Raw genomic sequence first — 27,980 nt, forward strand, 5'->3', positions numbered from 1 at the left:
CCCATATAAACACACTACATCCCTTACACAAATTGCACACATAAAACATCCCCAACTCATGGATGGGCCATGTAGGTGGATTTATGGGTGGGCATTGTAGGCGTATGCCCCCTGGGGGCCCAGACCTTGAGCTGTGTAAGGGGCCCTAAAAAATGGAGCTGCTTCCTGTTCGTTAATTGTTGTGAGCACTGTTAAAAACAGTCTCCAGAGAGCCTCTTCTACACCAGACCTGTGGAGCCAGACTGAGCCCATCATCAGCCTCTTGTCCTCATCTGGTGGTAAGTAGGCAATCCAATATATTATTAGTGGCACTAATCTCTAATTTACCTCACATTAAATGGATACTATAGTCACCAGAAGCACTACAGCATAATGTAGTGGTTCTGGTGTCTATAGCCTGTGCCTGTAGGCTTTTTAATGTAAACACACTGTCTTTTCAGATAAGACACTTTGTGAAGACTGGCGTTGGCCCATATGGCAGAGCATATGGGCGGGGCATTGTGATGTCACATGGTGGGCTGGACATATGGGGGGGCGGCAAATTTTTTTTTGCCTAGGGCGGCAAAAATCCTTGCACCGGCCCTGACTAGCTAATAAGACAGAATAAAGACTGGGAGAGTAGTAACTAGTATTGAAACAGAATAAAGACTGGGGGAGCAGTCACTAGTTATTAAACAGAATAAAGACTGGGGGAGCAGTCACTAGTTGTTAAACAGAATAAAGACTGAGGGGGTAGTCACTAGTTATTAAACAGAATAAAGACTGGGAGGGCAGTCACTAGTTATTAAACCAAATAAAGACTGAGGGAAAGGTCACTAGTTATTAAACAGAATAAAGACTGGGAGGGCAGTCACTAGTTATTAAACAGAATAAAGACAGAGGGAAAGGTCACTAGTTATTAAAACAGAATAAAGACTGGGAGGGCAGTCACTAGTTATTAAACAGAATAAAGACTGGGGGAGCAGTCACTAGTTATTAAACAGAATAAAGACTGGGAGGCCAGTCAATAGTTATTGAACAAAATAAAGACTGGGAGGGCAGTCACTAGTTATTAAACAGAATAAAGACTGGGAGGGCAGTCACTAGTTATTAAACAGAATAAAGACTGGGAGGGCAGTCACTAGTTATTAAACAGAATAAAGACTGGGAGGGCAGTCACTAGTTATTAAACAGAATAAAGACTGGGAGGGCAGTCACTAGTTATTAAACAGAATAAAGACTGAGGGGGCAGTCACTAGTTATTAAACAGAATAAAGACTGGGGAATCAGTGAAAATGTGGCAGTTAATAGTTTGTATTAATATCTATAAAAAGTTTTGGAGTCAGACAGGGATGGGCTGCCCACTCCGGCCACTTTGCTGAAACCCATGTCTGTTTGTCATTGACATTTCACACAGTGGAACATACGCCCAAAATCACTCCTGAAGGATAACACCGCTGTCTGGTACATTCAGAAGGCAACTAAGTAAAGAGGAGAAATGTTTCACACACTGCATGGTAGGGATAAAACCTTGGGGACTAATTTAATTATAGTGAACTAATTACATATATTATTAATAAAGAGATGCTAAGGGACTCTTGGCTGTGACAGGCACAATATCCGTAACACAAATTTAAAAATGAAGTGTTAAATCACCTTCTCGAAATGCAGTCACTGCAGTGAATAATGATTACTTACATTTTATCAGAAATATCACCCTGTAACCCTTTTCACAAAGTGATTGAAAATAATATTAAATGATAGGATGCACAGATAGATAGACAGGCAAACAGGCAGACAGACATGTAGGTAGATAGACAGACAGACATATAGGTAGATAGATAGATAGATAGATAGATAGATAGATAGATAGATAGATAGATAGATAGATAGATAGATAGATAGATAGGTAGATAGGTAGATAGATAGATAGTGTCTGTCAGTGAGTGAGTGTCTGTGTCTGTGTGTGTCTGTCGGTGTGATAGATAGATAGATAGTGTCTGTCAGTGAGTGAGTGTCTGTGTGTGTGTGTGTCTGTCGGTGTGATAGATAGATAGATAGTGTCTGTCAGTGAGTGAGTGTCTGTGTGTGTGTGTCTGTCGGTGTGATAGATAGATAGATAGATAGTGTCTGTCAGTGAGTGAGTGTCTGTGTGTGTGTGTGTGTCTGTCGGTGTGATAGATAGATAGATAGATAGTGTCTGTCAGTGAGTGAGTGTCTGTGTGTGTGTGTGTCGGTGTGATAGATAGATAGATAGATAGTGTCTGTCAGTGAGTGAGTGTCTGTGTGTGTGTCTGTCGGTGTGATAGATAGATGTAATGCATTTATGAATAACATATGTAAAATGTAAACATTCTAATGTGCTACAACTCCTTGGCTTCTTTAAGGAATCAGAATATTACCGAAATTTATTTCATGAAACGCTTTATTCAAATATTCCAAAAATCAACTATTTCAATACAAAATGATGACCTTCTACATGGGAAACATTTCGCCCACCTCTTCCAAAAACTGCCAATTTTCCATGGTTTTAATGAAATCATTTTTGGGGTGGGCGGGTATAAAAATATGTAGCCAAAAAGCTGAGATTTACACATAAAATATACATTTGCTCCGTCTTACGTGAGCCAGTGTTTTCACCAATAAATTATTTATAGATACTAATATTTAAAAAATGAGCTGTGTCTTAAAACAAGTACAGAACAAATTTACTTGAAGTGATTAAGTTGCTTCCTGTAATTTACATCATATGCTACAGTAATGAAATGGTAGGATATGTGAATTTATAAAGGCATTCACCAACAAATGCATTAAACTCTGATATTATAACTGACTTCTAAAAGAAAGTCAATTCAAAAAAAGCCATTTCAGGCCAGGTCCAGGCTGCAGCCTGACGTTTGTTCAGACTCACACTATGCATTAATAGCTGAGTCTGGGGAAAATTACAGTCCTGCACCAACTTGAAAACTTCAAGCACACAATGCTTTGCACCGAATATAAGAGTCTTCTTGCTCTGATTGGTTGTTCCTAGCAACATTCCTTGGCAGACAGCTACTCAAAGTTATTTAAATAACTATTCCACCAGACCGGTATACTATGTACTTCTTACTAAAGCTTACTTACTATATATTATTCCTGACACAATGTGTCCCGTAAATAATATTATATGAATTCCCTACCTCCACCATACCCATTAGGATGTTGGGGTTCGGTCTTTTATTCTTGCCTTGACCTATAAGTAAGAGTATCTGTAAAATCATATTATATGATATCAAATTCAATATATTCACAAAGCATTATCTTTGTAAAAAGAAAACATTAAACCTTACACAGTAAGGGGGAGAGTGGGGGCAGGGAGAGGGGGGTGGGTGGAGGCGATCCATGATCCAATTTAACGAATGTCCTCGGCTTCTTCATCTATTTTTATTTATTTATATTTTTATCTGTTTTAAAACAAAGAAAACATACTGCCATCTGACTTGCACACAGACTTGACATGGTTTCAGAAATCAGGCAATCATCAGTGCTTAGTAAATAGCCTAAGTCGGGGATAGGAAGCCTTCGGCACTACATTTGTTTTGGACTACACCTCCCATGATGCTTTGCCAGCATCATGGCTGTAAGAGCATTGTGGGAGATGTAGTCCACAGTATCTGGAGTGCTGAAGGTTGCCTACACCTGGCCTAAGTGCTATACCTGGAATGCTATTAAAAATGACCCATGCTTTGAGAGCCCGTGTGTTAAACCTGCTTTTGTAAGCTGCTGTCTTCTGCATGTTCTCTACCAACAATGCTTACACCCTATGATACCCCAATGCCAGGTATACTCAGTTAGCACCCATAGCTTCCATTTGAGGGTGACCACAGGGGTAAGGGTAATTTAATCTATGAATCTCTGTATGTCTGTAATGATCAAGCAGACATAAATCCTGCCAACTATGCCATTGCCCATTCTCCCTCTGTGATAGTGTGTCTCCATCTCCCTTCACTTGTGTCTGTCACTGTTTGCATGTGTTTGTCCGTGGCTGTGCATGAGTCCCTGTGCATTAGTTTGTGTGCCTCTTTGTGGAAATATGAAAACATATGGGTGTAATGTAAAGAAGCAATGCGACTGTACATTTTGCAATATGTACTGGGTAATGGGACTATGCAAAGTGCTACAAAATCGGATATTCTAGCATATATTTCATCATAAATAGCATACGCAGGAGGATTATGGGAAATTAGGAAAATATATCATGTGGAGAGCATCTTTAATTAGAAAGCCAGGAAAATGGGAAAATGTTACATCCTGTTTGTTGATCTTTAGCTTATTAAAATATATCTTGTCTACGTATGTTGGCATGCAAAATACATATTTACACATTTTTTTCAGAACCTGCAAAAACCACGTTGGGATTCTGGCAGTCTTTTTTTTTTTTTTTTTTTTTTTTTGTGGAGTGGTTAAGGCCAGCCTCTATAGTTTAGTTTGTACCTGACAAAGTGCACATTAGTTGCAAAGTAAATACAAATGTGCCTTTAGTGGATGTGCTTCCATATTTTCAATAATATCTAGAAATATGATATATATAGTAAATATACACATTTCCTTATAACAGTCAGATGTATTGATTCCTCTGTAACCTTTATACATCAACGGTATCACAGATCTAGGTGCAGGAGACCATTAGTGGCTTCATACTCTGCTGCTAAGTGTTTAAAGATTTTAAGCAACAATTATGGTAAATTTTATGTTATACACCGTTAAAAAACAGTCTTTAAGTAAAAAAGTGAATACCATGTCAATAAATAGCATTCAATAAAGAAATACATTGGGGAATATTTATCAAATTGGTTTGAACACTTTTATGTCTATTTTTTAGCACGTTTTTGTGCAAGTTTATTAAAAAGGAACTTCCCAGAACGTTTTTATACTCTGTTTAGTTATCCCTATATTAAAAAAAAAAAAAAAAATACGTACTTGTGAGGTGTGATAAATAAAATATTGAAACCTATCCTGTAACTGGCCTCCATCTTAGCTCCCTGACAATTATTGTTATAAGCTCTGCCCTTTGCACCTGGCAGTCAGCACAGAGAGAGCATATAGAGAGGAGGAGAAATGAAACAATGTTACTATTTCTCCTCTTCATTAGCAATGTGTGCCCTGGCTGTGCCTTGTATGAACTGGATTGCGATGTAAGTTCCTAATTCTTTAATATAAATGTGAAATAAATTAGCATCACAAGAAAAAGATAAAGACAAGTTATAGATGATTTTCAATATTTTATTCATGGGTGTAAATTGCAGCAAAGTGACAGTTCCTCTTTGAATATTTTGGGATATATTTTCATCTATATTTCCATCTGTTGCTTCTTTTGCCCCCTAGCCATATTTTTTTTTTCTGCATTTTTAGCAATGTTATTGATTTCTAAATATTTACATCACTTTTTCCAGACACAAAAGTTGTTTGTATCCTTTGTATTTTTCTGCCACAAAATTTGTTGATTTTTTTAAATGAAAATGTCTGTGGTAACTTGTGAACACTTCAGAACACTTTGACAAGTATCCCCACTGTCTAAACCTGACACCACTAAACTCGAACAGTTAACAATAGAATATATTTAATAATTTTTCCAATACCTGACTAGTTTTATGCTTATTTGTTTGATAGAAAATTACTTGTAACTTAAAAAAAAAAATTCAACTGGATAGAAATGAGCAGATACTCACCTGTGAGTATGTTCAGAAATTATTTTTGCAAGCTGTAGGGATAATTGTTGGACACAATACTATAATAAATACTATAATAATGTAATATTTTGTGAACATTAAAGCAAAATACTATAAGTAAATAATATTTTGTGGAAATTAAAGCTCATTGTTTAAATATTATAGTTAGACAAAAATGCAATCTGCTAAATATCCAGTATATCTCAGGAATTTGAGCATCACCATGCCCATCTCATCAATTTGAGGAATGCCACTCATCAATTCCAGGGCCAAAATATCTATCTCAATAATATGATGGCGAATAACATTAACATGGATATTATTAACATGAATATTATAATATGCTTTAAGCATTAAAAAAAAGTCACAATTGTGATAGATGATGTATTTAAATGAAACTATTTTTATAACCTCCACATAGTATAATGCAATTAACATTTTTCATATATATTTGCATGTTTTATATTCTGTTAATAGCTTTCCCTCCCTGTACCTTGTGTCCTCTTCGGAAACTGTCATCAAAAAAACTAAGCCTTCATTGTAAACTATTTTAGTAACCTTCTTTTTCCCGTACATAAGAAACGTCCTTCCCGTACCTCTTATATCACTTTACCACACTCCCTCTAGAATGTTAGCTGGTTTGAGCAGGGCCTTCAGCACCCTCAGCTCGTCTTGTTGAAAATACTTGTTTGTTCGGCAACATATTGAACAGCGCTGCAGAATTTGTTGGAGCTTTATAAATGATAATAATAAAATATATAGACCTATCCACATACATGCACACAACTAAACACAAAGTTATGTTATTTTCTGATACATTTTGTTAGCAATGACATTTATACTGTGTAACGCGTTTTTATTTGCGAATATGCTGTAAAGTTGGATAATGTAAGAAAAACTGAATCTAGAAAAATTAAGCTGTACTAACAGAAAATGTGAAGTTCTAAGTACATGTTTCAGTAGGAAAGTAGATGTTTGCTGCCACCTAATGACAGCTGGAAGAAGGGCACAGACAAAGAACAATAATTAGCATTGATGTGGTTATTTGTAGCAAGCCATTTCTCAAACGCGCAAGGGTTTTCTTAAACTCTTCGGCACTGAAAATCTTTTATGGTTTCATCATGTTGAGCGTAATAAAACAAACATTAAGTTACAAAACGTATTCCATCTCAGCATCCCATCCAAATTAAATTTCCTGCTTCAGAATTACAATTCCAAGTTATCAGAATTTTCAATATCTTAAAGACATTTATTAGAATATACAATAGTAATCAGTGTGAGGAGCATACACTATGAAAACAAAGTTAAGGTAAGAACTGGCTGCAGCACATTGTCAAAAGATTAGGTGAAGTGCACATTTTTATCACTTCTGATCTGAGGAGCAAGAGAAACGTTTCAGGTCTTGTTAAATGCTGGCTATCCCCAGGAATGAATGACTAGTCAGCTGCCTCAACCAGCAGTAGTGAAAGAACGTACCTGGATGTCATTTAACTGAGAATGTGAGAAAAGGTTTGTGGAGACAGAGACATGACAGGTGTATAGTCGCCATATGGGCAGTCGGAACCTAGGACAAAACCCCACATACCTAACCCAATAATACGCTGACACTAGGGTATATATCCACAGCTTTTATTAACCATTATAACAATTAATATAATAAGTTTATCATTAATAATAACAATCATAACAATATAATAATAATTTAACATATAAATATGGGTCATTGCCCCCATACTACGCCCTCGCAACCGCATCCTTCTTTTAATATAACGGGCAATGACCCCCAACATACTAACACATATATATATATCTTTAACAATTTGCAACCTTACTCCAACATAACAATTTAAGTGCCAACCATAATATACCCGGATACCCCTACCCCACCAGGTTCTGAGCCACCTCCAGGACTCGAAACCTACCAACCACCAGTGACCACAATTTCCATGTCCGTGACATTCCTCATGGGAGCCTATTTCCTCCTCCTCGGCTCCCTATCCCGCCGCTGTGACAAAACGGGATACCATTAGTCATCTGAAAAAACACAGGGAGGGTGGGTGGGACAAACTCGGCTAGGTAAGAAATTAAATGTGCTCTGATTAAAATGGCTGCCTACTTAAGTAGACCAGCCCCTATTTCCCACAACCCCCCAGTCCTGGCCGGCTCCTCCTAAGCCCGCCTCCTCACCCCTGCCAAGGCCCTCCTTCCGCTAAGCTGCGCTTTGGCTCCTTGGGGCTACAGAAATTGAGTTAACCTACAACGTATGATCTTATTCACATTTACAACAAGGAGTACATATTCTACAGACATTTTACATATGAATTAAACATTTTTTACAGAGAAATGGCTGGCATTGAATATAGTGCAGAGAGAGAGAAATTGTGTGTGCGTGTGTGCGCCCATGTCCATTCATGTTTCCTCTAGTTTAGATTTAAGTCCAGATTTAATAAAAAAAATTCAAGAATTTATGATAAGTGAATAGCAAATCCACATTAAATAAATCAGAGAAAACAGACTTAAACTTATAGAAACGTGTCCGAATTGTAACACGTTCTCAGTTATTCACTAAAATGAAAAACATTAGAAAAACAAAGTGAATTCAACACATGACAATGCAGAAGAATTGGTGGCTATATCAATAAAACAAAAACACATCTTATCAAAGTATGTGGTAATTTTCTAATTTTCTTACACATTTCTTACATTATTATACACTGCTCAAAAAAATAAAGGGAACACTTAAACAACACAATGTAACTCCAAGTCAATCACACTTCTGTGAAATCAAACTGTCCACTTAGGAAGCAACACTGAGTGACAATCAATTTCACATGCTGTTGTGCAAATGGGATAGACAACAGGTGGAAATTATAGGCAATTAGCAAGACACCCCAATAAAGGAGTGGTTCTGCAGGTGGTGACCACAGACCACTTCTCAGTTCCTATGCTTCCTGGCTGATTTTTTGGTCACTTTTGAATGCTGGTGGTGCTTTCACTCTAGTGGTAGCATGAGACGGAGTCTACAACCCACACAAGTGGCTAAGGTAGTACAGCTAATCCAGGATGGCACATCAATGCGAGCTGTGGCAAGGTTTGCTGTGTCTGTCAGCATAGTGTCCAGAGCATGGAGGCGCTACCAGGAGATAGGCCAGTACATTGGGAGACGTAGAGCAGGCCATAGGAGGGCAACAACCCAGCAGCAGGACCGCTTCCTCCGCCTTTGTGCAAGGAGGAAAAGGAGGAGCACTGCCAGAGCCCTGCAAAATGACCTCCAGCAGGCCACAAATGTGCATGTGTCTTCTCAAACGGTCAGAAACAGACTCCATGAGGGTGGTATGAGGGCCCGACGTCCACAGGTGGGGGTTGTGCTTACAGCCCAACACTGTGCAGGACGTTTGGCATTTGCCAGAGAACACCAAGATTGGCAAATTCGCCACTGGCGCCCTGTGCTCTTTACAGATGAAAGCAGGTTCACACTGAGCACATGTGACAGACGTGACAGAGTCTGGAGACGCCGTGGAGAACGTTCTGCTGGATGCAACATCCTCCAGCATGACCGGTTTGGCAGTGGGTCAGTAATGGTGTGGGGTGGCATTTCTTTGGGGGTCCGCACAGCCCTCCATGTGCTCGCCAGAGATAACCTGACTGCCATTAGGTACCGAGATGAGATCCTCAGACCCCTTGTGAGACCATATGCTGGTGCAGTTGGCCCTGGGTTCCTCCTAATGCAAGACAAGGCTAGACCTCATGTGGCTGGAGTGTGTCAGCAGTTCCTGCAAGACGACGGCATTGATGCTATGGACTGGCCTGTCCGTTCCCCAGACCTGAATCCAATTGAGCACATCTGGGACATCATGTCTCACTCCATCCACTAACGACACAATGCTCCACAGACTGTCCAGGAGTTGGCAGATGCTTTAGTCCAGGTCTGGGAGGAGATCCCTCAGGAGACCATCCGCCACCTCATCAGGAGCATGCACAGGCATTGTAGGGAAGTCATACAGGCACGTGGAGGCCACACACACTACTCAGCCTCATTTTGACTTGTTTTAAGGACATTACATCAAAGTTGGATCAGCCTGTGGTGTGTTTTTCCACTTTAATTTTGAGTGACTCCAAATCCAGACCTCCATGGGTTGAAAAATGTGATTTCCATTTTTTAATTTTTGTGTGATCTTGTTGTCAGCACATTCAACTATGTAAAAAAAGTATTTCAGAAGAATATTTAATTCATTCAGATCTAGGATGTGTTATTTTTGTGTTCCCTTTATTTTTTTAAACAGTGTATATATTTTAAATATATTACATATTTTTTGCTGCTTCTCTTGATTTTCCTTCTATTGGTCACTTCTTACTAGATCTGTGAATAAAATCAATGTCTAGTTATTGTCCACTTGCCATTAGTCATCAATCATATTTTTTCCCATTAATCAGCTCTTTTTTTGGCGCTATGGGTGGAATTCAGAATATTGATCCTCCCCAAACATGTTCAACTTTGCTTGTTTTGGTAAGTCCATGTACGTTAAAGTTCAGAATTCAGGAATCTTTCCGAACACCCGATCCGTCCAAAGGTGGCCGAATTGCAGTTAGGCCTGAAACAAGTCAAGCAGGTATTATGATTAAGAAAACATGGGTTTAAGATCATCTCCAGATCTAACTTGCATCCCCAGACCTGCTGCTCCACCTGATATTGTTACTTGATGTTTGGCTTCTGGTGGATGTATCTCCAACCACCTCATCAGAATAATCCCATCTTTCCGCTATTAAATGGTTTATTCTCAGGTGGCCTCCAATACCCTCCTGCTTCATCCTTGACTGTTAAACTGATGGACCACATGCATTAAAGTGTCGATGAGTAATGGAGTAGTAGTTTTCAAACAAGCTCCATGTCTAATCAAAACGTACTGTATATTCCTGTATATATTAACTTTGCTATATTGTATCTTCTTTCTGAGGGTCTGACATTCACCGAATTTTTATGTTTTGCATTTATTTTATTTCCTTTCCACCATCTATCTTTAAAATACTCTATTATTATTTGATAAACAATTAGATCTCTATATTAACATAACATATGCTCTTTTATTACCTAAAATCAAGTGATATTTAATTATTTTTGTATTTTTGCCTTCTTATGGATCATATACATACATAAACACACACTATATTCCTAATAATAGAAATTTTAAAATAAAATATGATATTTTTTATTTAGTTTTTTCTACCTAAATTTCTCCTCTACATGGTACCTGTTAACAGTCGTTTGAATGAGTCTTAAATATTACGATTGTAAATAAACATAAACATTATGTCTATATAGCCTGCCTACCGCCATCAGACTCTCCCCTAGTCTTGCATCTTTTAAGAAGTGCCTTAAAACCCATCTCTTTAGGAAAGCTTATGGCCTCCAAGACTAACCCTTACCTCACATACCTGTCTCTTGCCCTCTCCTAAAGGGCAGCCCACCTTATTTGATTGTAAATTCCTGTCCTAATGTGTTTTACACCCCACCTCCTATAGAATGTAAGCTCGTTTGAGCAGGGTCCTCTTCAACCTATTGTTCCTGTAAGTTTATTTGTAATTGTCCTATTTATAGTTAAATCCCCCTCTCATAATATTGTAAAGCGCTACGGAATCTGTTGGCGCTATATAAATGGCAATAATAAATAAATAAATATATTTTGCAGTACACTGATAGGCTCAGTTTTCTGTCATTTGGTTCACAAATCATGTTAGAACAAGCAACCAATAGAAGGATAAACAGAAGGAGATGAAAAAAATTATATATATTTATTGTACAGCGCTGCAAAATGTGTTAGTGCTTTATATATATTAATAATAATTTAGTAAATATATAATAAATACATTTAGAAATATAGATGTTTTTTAACTACTCTTTTTTCCTATATTAAACACTGTTCAATACCTGTGAATAAAGTCAACATTTAATGACTGTACCATAACCATCAATCATCTCTTTTTATTTTTGGTGCCACAAATGGAATTCTGAATCCCCCCCCCCCCCCCCCCAAATCTGTTCCCAATCTCTTCTCAGTCCTTTCCATTCTTCCTCTTCCCAATCTCATTCACTCTTCCAATTCTCAATATTCTACATTCTTCCTCTTTCCAATCCCCTCCAATCTTCATTTTCCCAATCCTCCCCACTCTTCCTCTTCCCAATCACCTCCACTCTTTCTCATCCCAGTCTTCTCCATTCTTTCTATTTACAATCCCCTCCACTCTTCCTCTTACCAATCCTTTCTACTCTTTCTCTTCCCAATCCCCTCCACTTTTCCTCTTTCCAATCCTCTCTACTCTTCCTCTTTCCAATCATCTCCACTCTTCCTGTTCCCAATTCTCTCCACTCTTCCTCTTCCCAGTCCCCTCCACTCTTTCTCTTCCCAATCCTCTCTACTCTTCCTCTTTCCAATCGTATCCACTCCTTTTTCCAATCCTCTCCACTCTTCCTCTCCCTAATCTTTGCTCTTCCAATTCCCAATATCCTACACTCTTCCTCTTCCCAATCCTCACAACTCTTCCTATTCCTATTCCTAGTCTTCTCCACTCTTCCTATTATCAATCCCCTCCACTCTATCTCTTCCCAATCCCCTCCACTCTTCCTGTTGCAAATCCTTTTCACTCTTCCTCTTTCCAATTCCCTCCACTCTTATTTCTAACCTGTCATACTTTAGCCCTTGCATGACAAAGGATGTGGACAGGATTCTTTACACTTCCCATGGCTCCTTAATGTGATATTAAACCTCCCAAAAGACTTGAGGAGAAGCCACCTACCCCCTACAAACCACACCCCAGCTTTCCAGGAGTATATGTTTAAAGGGACATTAAAATCACCAGAACAACTACAGCTTATTGAATTTGTTCTGGTGAGTAGAATCATTACCTTCAGGCTTTTTGCTGTAAACACTGTATTTTCAGAGAAAATGCAGTGTTTACATTACAGCCTAGTGATAACTTCACTGGCAACTCCTCAGATGGCTGTTAGAGATCCTTCCTGGGTCATGGCTGCCTAAAATGCATCCAAACATTCAGTGTCTCCTCCCTCTGCATGCAGACACCGAACTTTCCTCATAGAGATTCAACGCATCTCTATGAGGAGATGCTGATTGGCCAGGGCTGTGTTTGAATCATGCTGGCTCTGCCCCGATCTGCCTCTTTGTCAGTCTCAGCCAATCCTATGGGGAAGCACTGTTATTGGATCAGGCTACCACTTCTGATGATGTCAGCAGACTATAGTGATCCTTTAATCATCAACACACTGTTTCCAGCTACTTCAAACTCTGTGTGTCTGCTCTCATGTAGATATCGGCGGCCAAAATCTTAGCTTGCTCATTTTGCAACTTTGTTTACATATTTTATAAATGTTTGTTTAAATACTTATGTTTAACTCTCAAACACAAGTCATAAAACATGTTACACACTGTTTGTACAATAATGTGTGCAACAAAATTTAAGATTGACGTCCCTTCAAAGTCCTCATTAAAGAAAGAGTGAATATTTAGTACCATATACTAAAAAAAGAGCTACTTAATTTGTCATCATCAATATGTTTTTGTTTTATATTTTTTGTTTTAAAGTTAACTCTAATCTGTTAGGTATTTCTTAAAAGCGAGTATTGAAAATAGTTTCATTTTAAATATTAATATCACCAATATTTTCTCTACAGCTGATCCATATATTCCCAGTTCTTTGAGATGCAAATAACATTTCTGTTCTCAAAGTCTTAAAGGAAAGAAAATCGAGAATTTCAGCGCTTCTGATTAATGAACTGGAAAAAGAGGCAAAACAAGAAATTCAGCTGAATGCAACCTTCAGAAGAAACTCACAAAAACCTTCCAACTGCTTCAGACTAATAGACAAATTATCATTAAACCCCCAAATAATGCTGGTTACAGGGTCTAGGGAGGGTTGTTCTCTTAAATCATGAACACCCAAAATCTTACCTTAGTTGGAAAGTTATAAAAAAACTATCCTTAGATGAATGTCTTACAGGTCAAATTTGTGAATGAGTATATGGTATATGTTATATATATATATATATATATATATATATATATATAAATGATAATAAATATAATTTTACAATAAATGCTATAAATCATAGTAATGCTAAAAAACATGGACATTCAGAGACCATATGTGAAAATTGAATTTGAACATGTTTGGTGTCGGGTTTAAAGTAAACCAATTAGGTGTTTTATAAATGTACAGATTCCATGAGAAACACAGAAAATTTTCCTTTTTGGAGGCAGGTTTGGGAAAATCAAGTTAAAATAAATCTATGGAGAAATAAAAAAAAACCTGAACTGACCTGTTGACTACTTCTGCAAATAATTACATACAATTTTAAGAAATATATAAACTGTTATATTGATTCAGAAATTGTTATATAAAATGTAAATGAAAAGGAAGGGGTGGCAAAATACAATGCAAATGTGTAAATTCGCATCATCCTAAAACAGCTATTAGAATTCCAGCCAATCTCACAACCCTATTAATTTCCTAATATTTTATTCAGGACTAAACTTAATGTAACGTTCCTGGCCAAGATGGCAGCATTACTAATGGGTGAAATCCCCACTTAGCAGTCAGGACAGGAAGTATTAATTAACAAATTATGTTCCTTCTGTAGAAGCTTAGGTCTTTTTTCCCCTGTCCTATAGCAGTTAGCAATAAGCCTACTTTAGCTGCCTAAATTTTATTCTATGCTTACGTAGGCCAACATTATTGAAGGCTCTGCCTGCGTTCAGCCTCTTCTGAAGACCCAGTAAAGAGCACCTAAGCAAGGTGACTTCCTGGATGTACCCCTTTTAGTGACCAAGGGTCTGACCTAACCTCTCTCATGGAGGTGATAACAATAGGGTGCATAAAGAGGCCTCCAGCTTAAACAGATTAGACAACTAGTTTGTAAAATCTCCAAATTCCAGTGGAATACAGGCATGTAGCACCCTATCTGCTTCTATTACGGCTACTTAGTTTTGGGGTTTTCCGTCTCAGGCAAGTGCATCATTAGTTTAAATTACTGATTAGCATAATTCCATTGAGGTTTTCTTATAACTAATGGGTGGTATTTAAGAGGTTATCAGTGATCATCTAGATAAGTTGTATATGTCCAGTATTGGAACTAAATAAAAGAGTGCATCTAATGGCTTTACTTCATTAGAAGTCTGCCTTTATATTACAGCCATGGACACAGAAGGAGGACAATACCAGGGCTAATGGATAGCTTCTGAGGAAGTATGCTATAGTCTGGTGGACACAGGAGATATCAATTTCTCCTTTTCAGTTCTAATCGAGGAATATGGAGCTCCAGTGGGTCATTGACTATTACGTAGTATGGATTCTGTTCTTTACTTTGGCCTATTCATCATTTTTGTGCTTGCATGTTTAGCATGTGCTCAGCATTGAAGTCATCCTCCATTAAATGGGTTAATCTGGGGAGAAGTAATTGGCCTCTTCAGATGGGAGGCAGGTGCTTCCAATTTGGGAAGAAGACCTGCTATCTAATGGTGGTTGGTAAAGTAGATTGCTGGACTTGTTACTCTTACAACAAGTCCAGCAATCTACAGCATGGAAACTGTATTTTCACATATCTGAAGTTAAAGGTGAAAAGTTGTTTTTGCAGATTTGTCTTATTTTGAAATCTGCATGTGAACATATGGGCTGATCTTACTGTGCTTTTGATTACATTAGGCCATCCTGTGCGTTTTTTTTTTTGTTTTCATGAAGAGTCGAGGTATGTTAAAATGCATTTCAAGCAAATAAATGAGTACCTACCTTTCCATTAATCTAGTTTTTGGTTTGCATTCACTTTATCTGGTACCAAAATGAAGGTTAGTTGTGCAATCTCAAAATGTACATTGGATATAACTCAAATTGCGTGTGTATCTCCTCATTAACTGGGTAAAGTTTACTCGTAAACCTGAGGTCAAAAGCAATGGTTATCAATTTGTTTCACTTTGAAATACAGGTATCAGACTACTTTTCTATTAACAATATGGGTTCATACACTTTTTAATCCATTTTTGTTTTGGCACGCACGGCATGTCTTTGGTACTTAATGAATAAAGTTAAAATCTTTTACAGGGATAACTCCTAGGTATGTCATTCTGGAAGGAATAAAATATATATATTTTTTTCCTATAGGAAATGATAGAATATATCCCTTAGGCAGAGCAAGCCCTGCTTCAATACACCTCTTTTAACAAATCATCTTAGCAGATGTAGGCCATTTACTATTTACATATACAAATGTCTAAATAATTACAAAATTCCCTGTACAAGTAAACCAAGTGTGGGCGTTTATTTTGTTTCTCATCCTAACATCTCTCTGGGCTTCTAATTATGGTGTGGCTCAATGCTCTGGGATGCTTTGAAAGTGGACTCAGGGGCTATATCTTGGTACTTTACCTGAGGACAATATACACCTAGGTCTTGGTCCTCTAAGGCCATCTATATATGGCTACTTTATAATTTATATAGCAGAAACCTTTCTATGGTAAAAGGCAACATATACTCAATCTTTGGTTGTCCTGATAGATATTTTTTTGTTTTGGACTATAGGTCCTTTGCATACCTACCAAGTCTCCTTATATAGTTTGACTCAAATTCCTCTCTCCCAATGCCCCTCTCTTCTAGGAGCTCCATACAGTGTGTGTGTTGAGGGTATACCGAGGGCCATATCAACAATACTCACAGTAATGTGTCTTTGAAATACAGTGATTGATAGATGTGCAAAAATGTACATCATATATAAATATATATCTATTTTTTTTACTGCTCCTCTTTATTCCCTCTATTGGCTACTTGATCTGTGAATAAAATCAACATTTAGTACCTGTCTTCTAGCCATCAATCATCTCCTTTTTTGGCTCCACGGATGGAACTCTGAATCATGGAACAAACTAAACTGTGCTTTCATTGTCCGTTCCATTTGTTGGTGACTCATCCATACAGTGCTTCGAAGTTACAGAATTCGGAACAACTGCTGATTGTTCAAAATTAAGATGAATTGCAATTTGTTTGAAACTGTATGCACAAGTCTACTGTCCACTTTTCCTCTCCCCGATCTTTACTGCTTTCCCTCTTCTTAATTCTTTCCACTCTTTTTTCAAAAAATGTTGTGCACTATAGTCACCTGAACAACTTTAGCTTAATGAAGCAGTTTTGGTGTATAGAACATGCCCCATGCAGCCTCACTGCTCAATCCTCTGCCATTTAGGAGTTAAATCCCTTTGTTTATGAGCCCTAGTCACACCTCCCTGCATGTGACTTGCACAGCCTTCCATAAACACTTCCTGTAAAGAGAGCCCTATTTAGACTTTCTTTATTGCAAGTTCTGTTTAATTAAGATTTTCTTATCCCCTGCTATGTTAATAGCTTGCTAGACCATGCAAGAGCCTCCTGTATGTGATTAAAGTTCAATTTAGAGATTGAGATACAATTATTTAAGGTAAATTACATCTGTTTGAAAGTGAAACCAGTTTTTTTTTCATGCAGGATCTGTCAATCATAGCCAGGGGAGGTGTGGCTAGGGCTGCATAAACAGAAACAAAGTGATTTAACTCCTAAACGACAGTGAATTGAGCAGTGAAATTGCAGGGGAATGATCTATACACTAACACTGCTTTATTTAGCTAAAGTAATTTAGGTGACTATAGTGTTCCTTTAATCATCAACAGACTGTATCGATTTACTGTGTAATGTAAAACTAATTGTAATCATTTCTCTTTTTTTGGCACTATGAGCAAAATTCTGAATCACAAGTTATTGTGAACATGCTCAGACGTTGCATTTTTCATCTGGTTTGTGATTGGCTACATTGTGGCTCAGAGTTTGAAAAGCCCCAATTGCAGTTCGGACATGAATCTACAAGTCTAGTGAATGATTTGCAGTCATACAGCAGATGCTGGATTTTTACACAATAGGTGTGGAATATGTGGCGCTAAGTAGTAGGTATAAACAGTGGGTTTTAGCTGCTGAAAAACACTCTGTGGGTACTCCTCAAAAGCCCACCATACAAAGATAATCACCAAGATACAAAAAAGGTTTCAGGCCCAATTGGTGTTGCCACCCCTTGGGTCCTCTACCTTTAAGAGTGCAGCGCTGTGTTTGGTTACAGTAAATTACCTGTGGTTCAAAGACAGGTACCCTTTGCGTTCTCCAATATAGTGAATATACAAAAGAAAACAAAAATATATACAAATGATTGTGCAGTATATTAAACACTGTGGTTGGAAATTGAGTGAGTTCACAATTGAAGATTATGCTAGCTTTAGTGTACTAATAATCTTAATTTTAATAAGGACAGGAGGCGAGTATTTTGCATTAACTCTCTTTACTAAACTCCACAGCAGTAAAGAAAAACGTAAAGAGTAACAAGTAAATCACTGAGCAGCATAGTATATAAGGGTCATGCTGCCTGCACAACTTCCTCTTTCTTGAAGCGACATCCAAGTCCAGATAGATGCTCGAACATCCAGAAACTCAACGAAACTGTAACTGTGGTCTCTGGCGAGCGGAACTTGAGGAGACTCCTGGTAACGAGATAGGAGGTAAGACCAAACGAAGCCGTCATCCCATCTTACGGAGTCGTGAGGTTAACAAACCAGCGACCAGTGGAGGTCCTGAAGAGGGTTACACTGAAAGGAGAGTATAAAATCGGTTAGGTAATAAACCGTAACAGTTCACGCCTGTGTGTTTTAACAAAATGGTGTAAATTAAATCAGTACAAACAGATAGTAAACTGGCCAGAGGCTAAATATGTGTTAGGTGTAAGTATGTTGTACAACTAAAACTGTCTGTTAGGTGGCAATACTGGGGATAGAGATGGAAGAGATTCCAAATATGTCCAGAAGGTAGAGTGACTATAAAATAAATCCCAATATCCATCACCTTAAGATCCACTCCCCCGAGGAGTCAGGGTAGGGAACAGAAGGGAGGGAAAATACTCGCCTCCTGTCCTTATTAAAATTAAGATTATTAGTACACTAAAGCTAGCATAATCTTCAATTTTATAACATGACAGGAGGCTTCCTATTTTGCAATTTTAACGCTGAAGAAGAGACATCCCAGCAGAAGGGGGAGTGCGAAAATAAAATGTACGGAAAGTGGATTCCCTAGACCAGTCCGCCGTTCGGAGAATATCCGAAAGGGACGCCCCTGCCAGGAAGGCTGAAGACGCTGCCGCTCCGCGAACGGAGTGGGCGCCGAACGCGGGGTCTATACCTGCGAGGGAAAGGATCCATCGGATCCATCGGGCCAGTGTGGTGACCGAGACTGGGGCGTGAGGGCGTACGTAGGAGACTAGGAGTTGGCCCGACGTAGAGGACCGGAGTGAGGAGGTAACCGAAACATATCTGCGAAGGGTGGACACGACACAGAGCTGCGGGTCGTCGGGAAAGAAGGGGTAAAAGACCGAGGTCGAGCCCGACTTAGTGCGATGGGAAATGAGGAACGTGACCCCTTCAGGGGCCACCTCGAAAGCGTCCACGTCGAAAGCCCGAACGTCCGAAACCCGTCGGAAAGATACTAGACGAAGGAGGAAAGCGCACTTAGCGGATAGTTGGCGTAGGGAGAGGCGGTCATTCGGAAGCCAATCCCTGAAAAAGCGGAGAACCAGTCCCACGTCCCATAGGTGAGGGTATCTGGGGGCCGGGGGTCGGCGGAGCCGCATACCGCGGAGTAGGCGGCAGACCAGAGGGTCTTTGCCGACCGGGAGATCCCCGACGGGGGTGTGAGCCGCCGAAATCGCGGAGCGAACGACGTTGACCGAACGATAAGAGCGGCCAGAGGAGAACAAGGAGGAGAGAAAATTAAGAATCATGGGAATAGGTGCTGTAAAGGGATCGGAGTCCCGTTCCATGCACCAAGTAGACCAGGAGGCCCAAGCTGAAAGGTAACAGCGTCTAGTTCCCGGGGCCCATGAGTCCCATAAGAGGTCCCTAGCAGCCTGCGATAGTCCGCTGACTCGCCAGGAACCCCGGAAAGAGACCAGGCCACCAGGGGTAGCCGGTCTTCCAGGAGGAGTGGGTGGAGATACCCTTTGGGATCCGTGAGCAGGTCCGGGAAGGAGGGTAGGAGGAGAGGGTCCCTGTAGGAGGAGGCCAGGAGGTTCGGGAACCATGGTTGGCTCTGCCACAAGGGTGTTATGACAACCAGTTTGATCTGTTGCGTCCGCATCTGGTGTAATGTTCTCGCAATCATTGAGAATGGGGGAAAGGCGTAGGCTCCTGTCGTTGGCCATCGTTGGAGAAATGCGTCCGTCGCCTTGCTCTCCGGGTCCGGGAGCCAGCTGAAGAACTCCGGAGTCTGGTGAGTGTTGCGAGAAGCGAACAGATCCAGGTGAAAGGGACCCTCCGGGCTGCCAGGGCCCTGAAGATTCTCGTGTTTAGCTTCCAGTCGCTGACGTCTCTCCAGTGGCGAGAGAACCAGTCGGCTGTGAGATTGATCTCTCCCGGTAAGTATTCTGCCTGTAGCGTGATGTTGCGAGGGAGGCAATAGTCGAAGATGGTTCCGTTGGTGGCACCCCATCCCCACAGGCTGGCGTCTGATTCCAATATGAAATCTGGGGTGTCTCCGAATATGGTCTTGCCGTTCCAGGCTTGCATGCTGTCCAGCCACCATGACAGCTCTTCGCGAACCTCCGTCGTTACCGGGACGGGTTGGTCGTAAGTAGGCCTGTGGCATAGGTACTTCGCCTTGAGACGTTGCATGGCCCTGTAGTGGAGGGGACCCGGAAATATGGCCTGAATGGAAGCAGAGAGGAGTCCTACAATCCTGGCCAGGTTGCGTAGTGGAATGGAATCGAGTCGGAGAACCCTGCGAATCTCCTTGCGAATGGCTGTGATCTTTGAAGCTGGTAGTCTCAGAGTGCAAGTCGTCGAGTCGATCTTGAAGCCGAGGAATTGTATCGTCTGGGTAGGAGTCAGCTCCGATTTCTGTTGGTTCACCACGAAACCCAGAGATCCCAGTAGGGACACTGCCAGGTGAGCATAGGGCGGCCCAATTGTGGAAAGAAAGGGAAATACGTCCCGCAGTGCGGGTGCATGGTAACAACGGAGGAATATGGGTCCTTACCTGCAGCAAAGCGGGAACGTCCGCGTCCGCGGGGTCCACGGCCTCTATCCGAGCCTCTGGAAAAGGGTCGTTGCTGGTAGACACTTGTTGGATAGAATGGAGTTGGTTGAGTACGGGGGCCTGAAGGCCAAAATCGGCTGGCGGCACGGCCCCGTTGCCGGCCAGCCCTTCCAAAAACCCCTCTGGTAGGGTTGCTCTTGAAAACTCTGCGCATAGAGGATTGCGCCTTATTAGGGAGGTGAACACGTTGACATGTTTGTTTAGTTCCTTGAGGAACGGTTCACCGAAAAGTTTCCCTTGTGCCTGGGGCCCAATCTCCTTTGTGCCAAGGTCTGCCAATTTACCGTTAATACGGTATAACGCTGCTTTTCGTCTCTCCGAAGAGAGCGTAACATTGGTGTTTCCGATGAAACAAAAACACTGTAGTGCCCACTCACGAATATCATGTGCCCATTCCCTGATGTCTTCGGTGGAGAAAGAATCGGCTTTGGCGTAGGCGTCATCCGCCAGATACATAATGCGAGCCAGGGGGCCTACGGAATCCAGTAGGTTATCTTGGGCGCCCCATAGGCCTTTCTCTACCCCTCGTCGAGGGTCTCTGCCACTGCGCATCATAAAGGTCGTCATAACCTTGTCAAATTCTGGGGTCTGAGCGACCTTATCCGGTAGGGAAGGGCGTGGGCATTCAGACCTGAGTCGGCTGCGGACCTCTTTCTCCAGAGGTTTGCGGAGCCACAGGTGCATGAACCTGGAAAGGTGTTCTGGAGGCGACCAGTCACCCGATCTGAGGTGCCGTATGTTGCGGGGGTTGAACATCGCTTGACCTGAGGGGTCCACAATGGTGTCTGAGTCAAGAGGATGTTCTGCATCCGCAGTGTCCTCGATACCTCCTGTCTGGGCCGCACCCAGGAGGGTCTCCCGCATGAAAGCGGAGACAGACTTCTCATCCGAGCCCCATGCGTCGTAATCCGACTCAGAAGCGTCAGCTTGCCACTCATCCAGCACTGACATAGACTGGGCAGGGCCCTGCTCTTCATCTGAAGAGTACTCCTGACGCGGGGCCGGGGTGTGTAGTTTGGCAGATTTACGCTTGGCAGGTGCCTTACCCTTGGGTGGTTTGGGTGCATAGTCCTTGCCTTTGTCATGGCGTTTTGTAGGGCGGGATTCATCCCTTGTCTGATAGTCGGACAGTTCGGAGTCCGACTCGTGACGTGGACGTCTGCGGGTTTTAGGTACATCAGGAGCCGAAGCTCGGGCCTTGGAGAGTGCCTTTTCCACAGAGGCAGCGAAAGCTGCGTTAATCATGGCCTGGAAGTCCACAGGGACGTTCTGGGAATCTTCCATGACAAGGGTAGGCTGGTATGTCACTGAAAGGCACAGTAATAAACGGGCACCCAGGTCTTGAGAGCAGGCGTAGGGTCAGTTTAATAGTATGGGAACAGAGCCCAGTATAAACCCCAGCAGGGTATAGTAGTGACCTTTTAAAACTGGGGCTCACCCAGTTAGAGAGAACTGCAACAGCTAGTCTCCCAATAAGCAGCGTATTTATAGTGGGGGCTCACCCCGGTTGCACAGGGTTGGGACCCTTAAGTGCAGGTCACAAGAATAAACAGGCAGCAGCACTGACCTGACTGACCCAGCCACAGGATAGAGCTTGATAGGAGTAGCAGTCTGTTTGAAGCAGATGGAATGCTGAGCAGGTAATCCTGGACAGTCACACTGAATAGCAGTCTGTTAGAAGCAGATGGAATGCTGAGCAGGTAATCCTAGACAGGCACAATGCCAATCAATGTCACAGCATGTAATACTGACATAATGCATAGTGCAGCACACTATATAAGACAGTCACAAACTGTCCAGCATTGCAAAGTAATGTCACAGCATGTAATACTGATATAATGCATAGTGCAGCACGCTATATGAGACAGCCTCAACTGTCCAGCAATGCAGAGTAATGTCACAGCATGTAATACTGATATAAAGTATAGTGCAGCACACTATATGAGACAGTCTCAAACTGTTCAGCAATGCCAATCAATGTCACAGCATGTAATACTGACATAATGCATAGTGCAGCACACTATATAAGACAGTCACAAACTGTCCAGCAGTGCAAAGTAATGTCACAGCATGTAATACTGATATAATGCATAGTGCAGCACACTATATGAAACAGTCTCAAACTGTTCAGCAATGCCAATCAATGTCACAGCAGGTAATACTGACATAATGCATAGTGCAGCACACTATATATGACAGTCACAAACTGTCCAGCATTGCAAAGTAATGTCACAGCATGTAATACTGATATAATGCATAGTGCAGCACACTATATGAGACAGCCTCAACTGTCCAGCAATGCAGAGCTATGTCACAGCATGTGATACTGATATAAAGAGGGGTGCCAGACACAAAGGAAGTGAAAAAAACCAGCAATGTAGGGGTAACAGCAAGTTAGTACAGTCACACTGAGCCCCCAATGAGATGCACGAGGTAAAATTAAGATGGACGAAATCTCGCGATGTCCGCGATCCAAAATGGCGGCCGCGAGTGTAGGCCGCAAGCCGGGGACTAAATTTTGGAGGCCGGCTGCGTTTGGAAGCGGGCCGGCGCGAAAACGGCCGCGAATGGTTTCGGCCGCAAGGAGGAAGCCCAGGAGGGCACTCCAGGCTAGGAGGGCAGTGGGGGAACCTGGGGAAACCGAGGGGAAGCCAAGGGGGGGTCCCAGAAAGACTAGAGGGGCAGGAAAGAAGGGTGGAAACCCACAGAGAGCCCCTAGTCCCACAGCCCAGAACAAGAATACAGGTAAAAAGAAAGCAATAATAATAATAGTAAAAGCAAATAATGATAATAGTAGAATATAATCAAGATTAATGTACAATAAGTAAATAAAGCTCCAGGGGAGCAAAAAGTCTGACCTGTCTGCGATGGAGCAGTAAAGAAAGAGGAAGTTGTGCAGGCAGCATGACCCTTATATACTATGCTGCTCAGTGATTTACTTGTTACTCTTTACGTTTTTCTTTACTGCTGTGGAGTTTAGTAAAGAGAGTTAATGCAAAATAGGAAGCCTCCTGTCATGTTATAAAATTATGTCTACACTCACATTTTTTAGAGCCTTTTCAAGTGAATTAGGCTCTAAACTTGTGCACGTCTGTGTCTTTAAAGGTAGATCACACGATCCCTCTCTCCAAGTTGGATGGTGTATTCTCCTCTCCACTCGGTATATGAAAGACACAGAATTAACGAGCTAAGTGTAGCATCCTTTGCAGTTTTTGTGAGTTTTTAAAAAATGAGATTAAAATGCTCACCTTGTATACAAGGTGAGCATTTTAATCTCATTTTTTAAAAACTCACAAAAACTGCAAAGGATGCTACACTTAGCTCGTTAATTCTGTGTCTTTCATATACCGAGTGGAGAGGAGAATACACCATCCAACTTGGAGAGAGGGGTCGTGTGATCTACCTTTAAAGACACAGACGTGCACAAGTTTAGAGCCTAATTCACTTGAAAAGGCTCTAAAAAATGTGAGTGTAGACATAATTGTGAACTCACTCAATTTCCAACCACAGTGTTTAATATACTGCACAATCATTTGTATATATTTTTGTTTTCTTTTGTATATTCACTATATTGGAGAACGCAAAGGGTACCTGTCTTTGAACCACAGGTAATTTACTGTAACCAAACACAGCGCTGCACTCTTAAAGGTAGAGGACCCAAGGGGTGGCAACACCAATTGGGCCTGAAACCTTTTTTGTATCTTGGTGATACAGCAGATGCTATTCCAGCCGAGAGCTACTCTATAACTAGGGCGTTGACCGAGGCTAAAAGTCCCTGCCCAGCTGTGATTAAATCTGTTTATTGTCTTCACAGCAGAGCCAGGATGACTTCCTCTACATACAGATAGACTAGTCACATGCTATAGAACATGAAATACATTCTATCAAGGCTGGCATGTAATTAATAGGTATCTGGAAGCCATTTATATGCAATCCAGAATGGAGCAGTGAACACTAGACTGTCACTGGAACTCACCTCATTGGTTTAATTAAAATGTGTCCATTTTGGCATGGCAACGGATGCCTAGGCTTCTGCCACAGCCATTCCTGTTGCCCTTCTATGTCTTATTAGGAATCAGGAAGGTACCAGACCATTATATTAAAAAAAAAAATCAGTGAGTACCTTCAAATGCATATATTCCACCAAGTGCTGGGTACAGTTATCTTCATTGTTTATGTGTAACATAGCAACCGCCTATTCCTGTTCTATGTTTATTTATTCAAATATTCTCAGAATTCCCAGTTTGCACTTCATTGTTTGGCTAGACAGAAATCTCACAGTAAATGCATCTGTCTTGCCCTCTGGTTGAGTTTCGGCACACAGGAGGAGAGCTCAAATGTGTGGTTTGCTTTTGAAAGCTACAGTACCACCACATATCTGTGACCAACAGGTTCCAGCCTCAAAACATGACTGTCAAACATCTAAACACACAATAAAAAAAATATAAGTATGTATAAATAATATGATCAGCTAGGTAGAGCAGTGGTAACATCACCGTAGTAGACCAGTAAGTGGCATGGCACAAGATCCTAAGACTTCTCAAATCTTTAAAGATTGTAAGCTCATTTGAGCAAGGCCTTCTCCACTTCTCAAATATTACCTCTCTACAATTGTAAAGCACCACAGAATATGCCGGTGCTGTATAGATGTGAACAATAATAAACAACAATGAAATATTCATGAAGAGCTGAATGATGTTCTAAAACAAACGCATTGCCTTGTACTGTATGCGTGTCACTATTTGATTAGCATGTCTTATTAAGCGAGCTCAATCAGATCTGCTTGCACACATTATTTACAGCATGCATAGATCTGAATATTCAGTCAATACCGAAAAGCTTTATAACAGCAGGTAATATATTCACATTTTGTTTACTTTCTTCAAACATTAACTCAGCTGGTTTCCTTTTCCTTGTAAGATTTGGAACAACAAACACGAAATGTAAAGCTTACATATCCCCCTTTGATGTTGGTGTTCTCCTCAGAGTAGAAAATATTTTAAGAACTCTTTGTTTAAAAATTAATTTTTGACTACCCCCTGCATGAAACGCGGGCAATTCCCCAACTACGGAACCATCAAGCAATTAACATCTTGAACTGAAACCATATTCTCGATAATCAAAACAGATGCATTAACTCCCCTGTGACTGCTACAAGGATTTGATTTTAAGAGCAACTGTTCATTTATAAAACCAGATTCATCCTAATGAAAATATATTGTTAAACTTTAATGAACACGACTTTGCTGTCTTAATAAAGACACTTTCAAACAACTCTATAATCTATTTAGCAAGAAGGAATGATTATTCATGTTGCTCAAACTAATTAAAACCTGGGAAACATCATTACGACAAAAAAGGTTGAAATCATAAAAATGGCAATGGGGCGGGACCTAACCCATGTGCGTGATGATGTCATGGGTGAAAGGGTGGAGTTTAGTGTTAAGCGTGTAGTGTTAAGCGTGTTTAGTGTGAGTCATGTATAAGGTTGGCAGGAGGAACTATGAAACCCCAGTTTGAACTGAAGACACGGCTGTCAAAAATCGATTTAATTCTTATATTTGTTTATTTTATTCTTTTTCTAAGTTGAATCATGGTGGCAATGAATTTAATTAAGACTGTATGTCACCAATAGGCAAATTAACACTCGTTTTACCTTATTCCTCAGTAGGGTTAAGTGATTTAAAATAATATTCTGCACTTTTGCAGTGTCCTAAGGATTTGTACTAACAGAGGGTAATGTCTTACCCTAAATATTCAGCATATTAGATAAAACAATTAAACCAATATAAAGTAAAAATGCTGTATAAGTGTGAACCAAAACAATGGTGCAGAGACCTGTAAAAAAAAGTCTCTATCAAAGAATATAAACCTATTTAGTTTAGAAAAACGTCGCCTGAGAAGGGATATGATAACATTATACAAATATATTCGGGGCCAATAGAAACCATTGTGTGGAAATCTATTCACAAACCGGACTTTACATAGGACACGAGGTCATGCGTTTAGACTGGAAGAAAGAAGATTTCGTCTAAGGCAAAGGAAAGGTTTTTTTTACTGTAAGAACAATAGGGATGTGGAATTCTCTGCCTGATGAAGTGGTTTTATCAGAGTCCATACAGATGTTCAAACAGCTACTAGATGCATACTTGCAAAAACAGAATATTCAAGGATATAATCTTTCAATGTAGGGTAATAACTGCTTGATCCAAGGATAAATCTGACTGCCATTCTGGGGTCAAGAAGGAATTTTTTTTCCTAGCTTGTTGCAAAATTGTGCTTCAAACTGGGTTTTTTGCCTTCTTTTGGATCAACAGCAAAAACAAATATAAGGAAGGCTGAACTTGATGGACGCAAGTCTCTTTTCAGCTATGTAACTATGTTACTATGTAACTATGTAATATAGAAACTGAATAACTAAATAAAAAGAATAACTATCACTGAGAATCGTAGGACTAAGATGAGATTTGCCCGTTATGCCTTTTTGGATAAAAATATACTGTATTGACTTAAATGAAGCGATCAATAAACACTAAAATGTGATGTCTAAAATTAAATGGACACTATAGGCTCCCAGACCACTTCAGCTCATTGAAGTGGTCTGGGTGCAGTGCCCCTGTCCCCCATGTAAATCATTGCAGTTTTTTTTTTTTAAAAAAAACAATCAGACAGCCACTAAAGGCACCTCCTGGTGGCAAGGCGACTTTTGGTTGCCTAACTGACGCTTGACGCCCTCACGCTCTGCATGAGGACATTAAGCATTGGTAAAATCCCCATAGTAAAGCATTTAGGCAATTCTCTCCTATGGGAGGGCCAAATACGAGGGAGAACAGCTGTAGAATTGGGTGAGTCATGGGTTTTGGGGGCACAAGGGAGAGGAGGTCAAAGGGAACTATAGTTTTAAGGAATACATGGTTGTGGCGAAATACCTTGCCACTGTTTTTTTGAGGGGCTTGTTTGCTTGCCTCCTACACTGTGACTATGGGCCCTGCAATATACCTTGCCCAATAAACTATAAAAGGCTCCATTCAGGTACTTTTGTACTCCATAAAGAGAATCTGACCGTTGGCCATAATTCCCTGTAACTGTTTTTGGCATAGGACCATGTGCACGATCGGTCAAAATGGGACTTCCACA

This window comes from Pelobates fuscus, chromosome 12 (genome assembly GCF_036172605.1).
Source record: "Pelobates fuscus isolate aPelFus1 chromosome 12, aPelFus1.pri, whole genome shotgun sequence".
Lineage (NCBI taxonomy): Eukaryota > Metazoa > Chordata > Amphibia > Anura > Pelobatidae > Pelobates > Pelobates fuscus.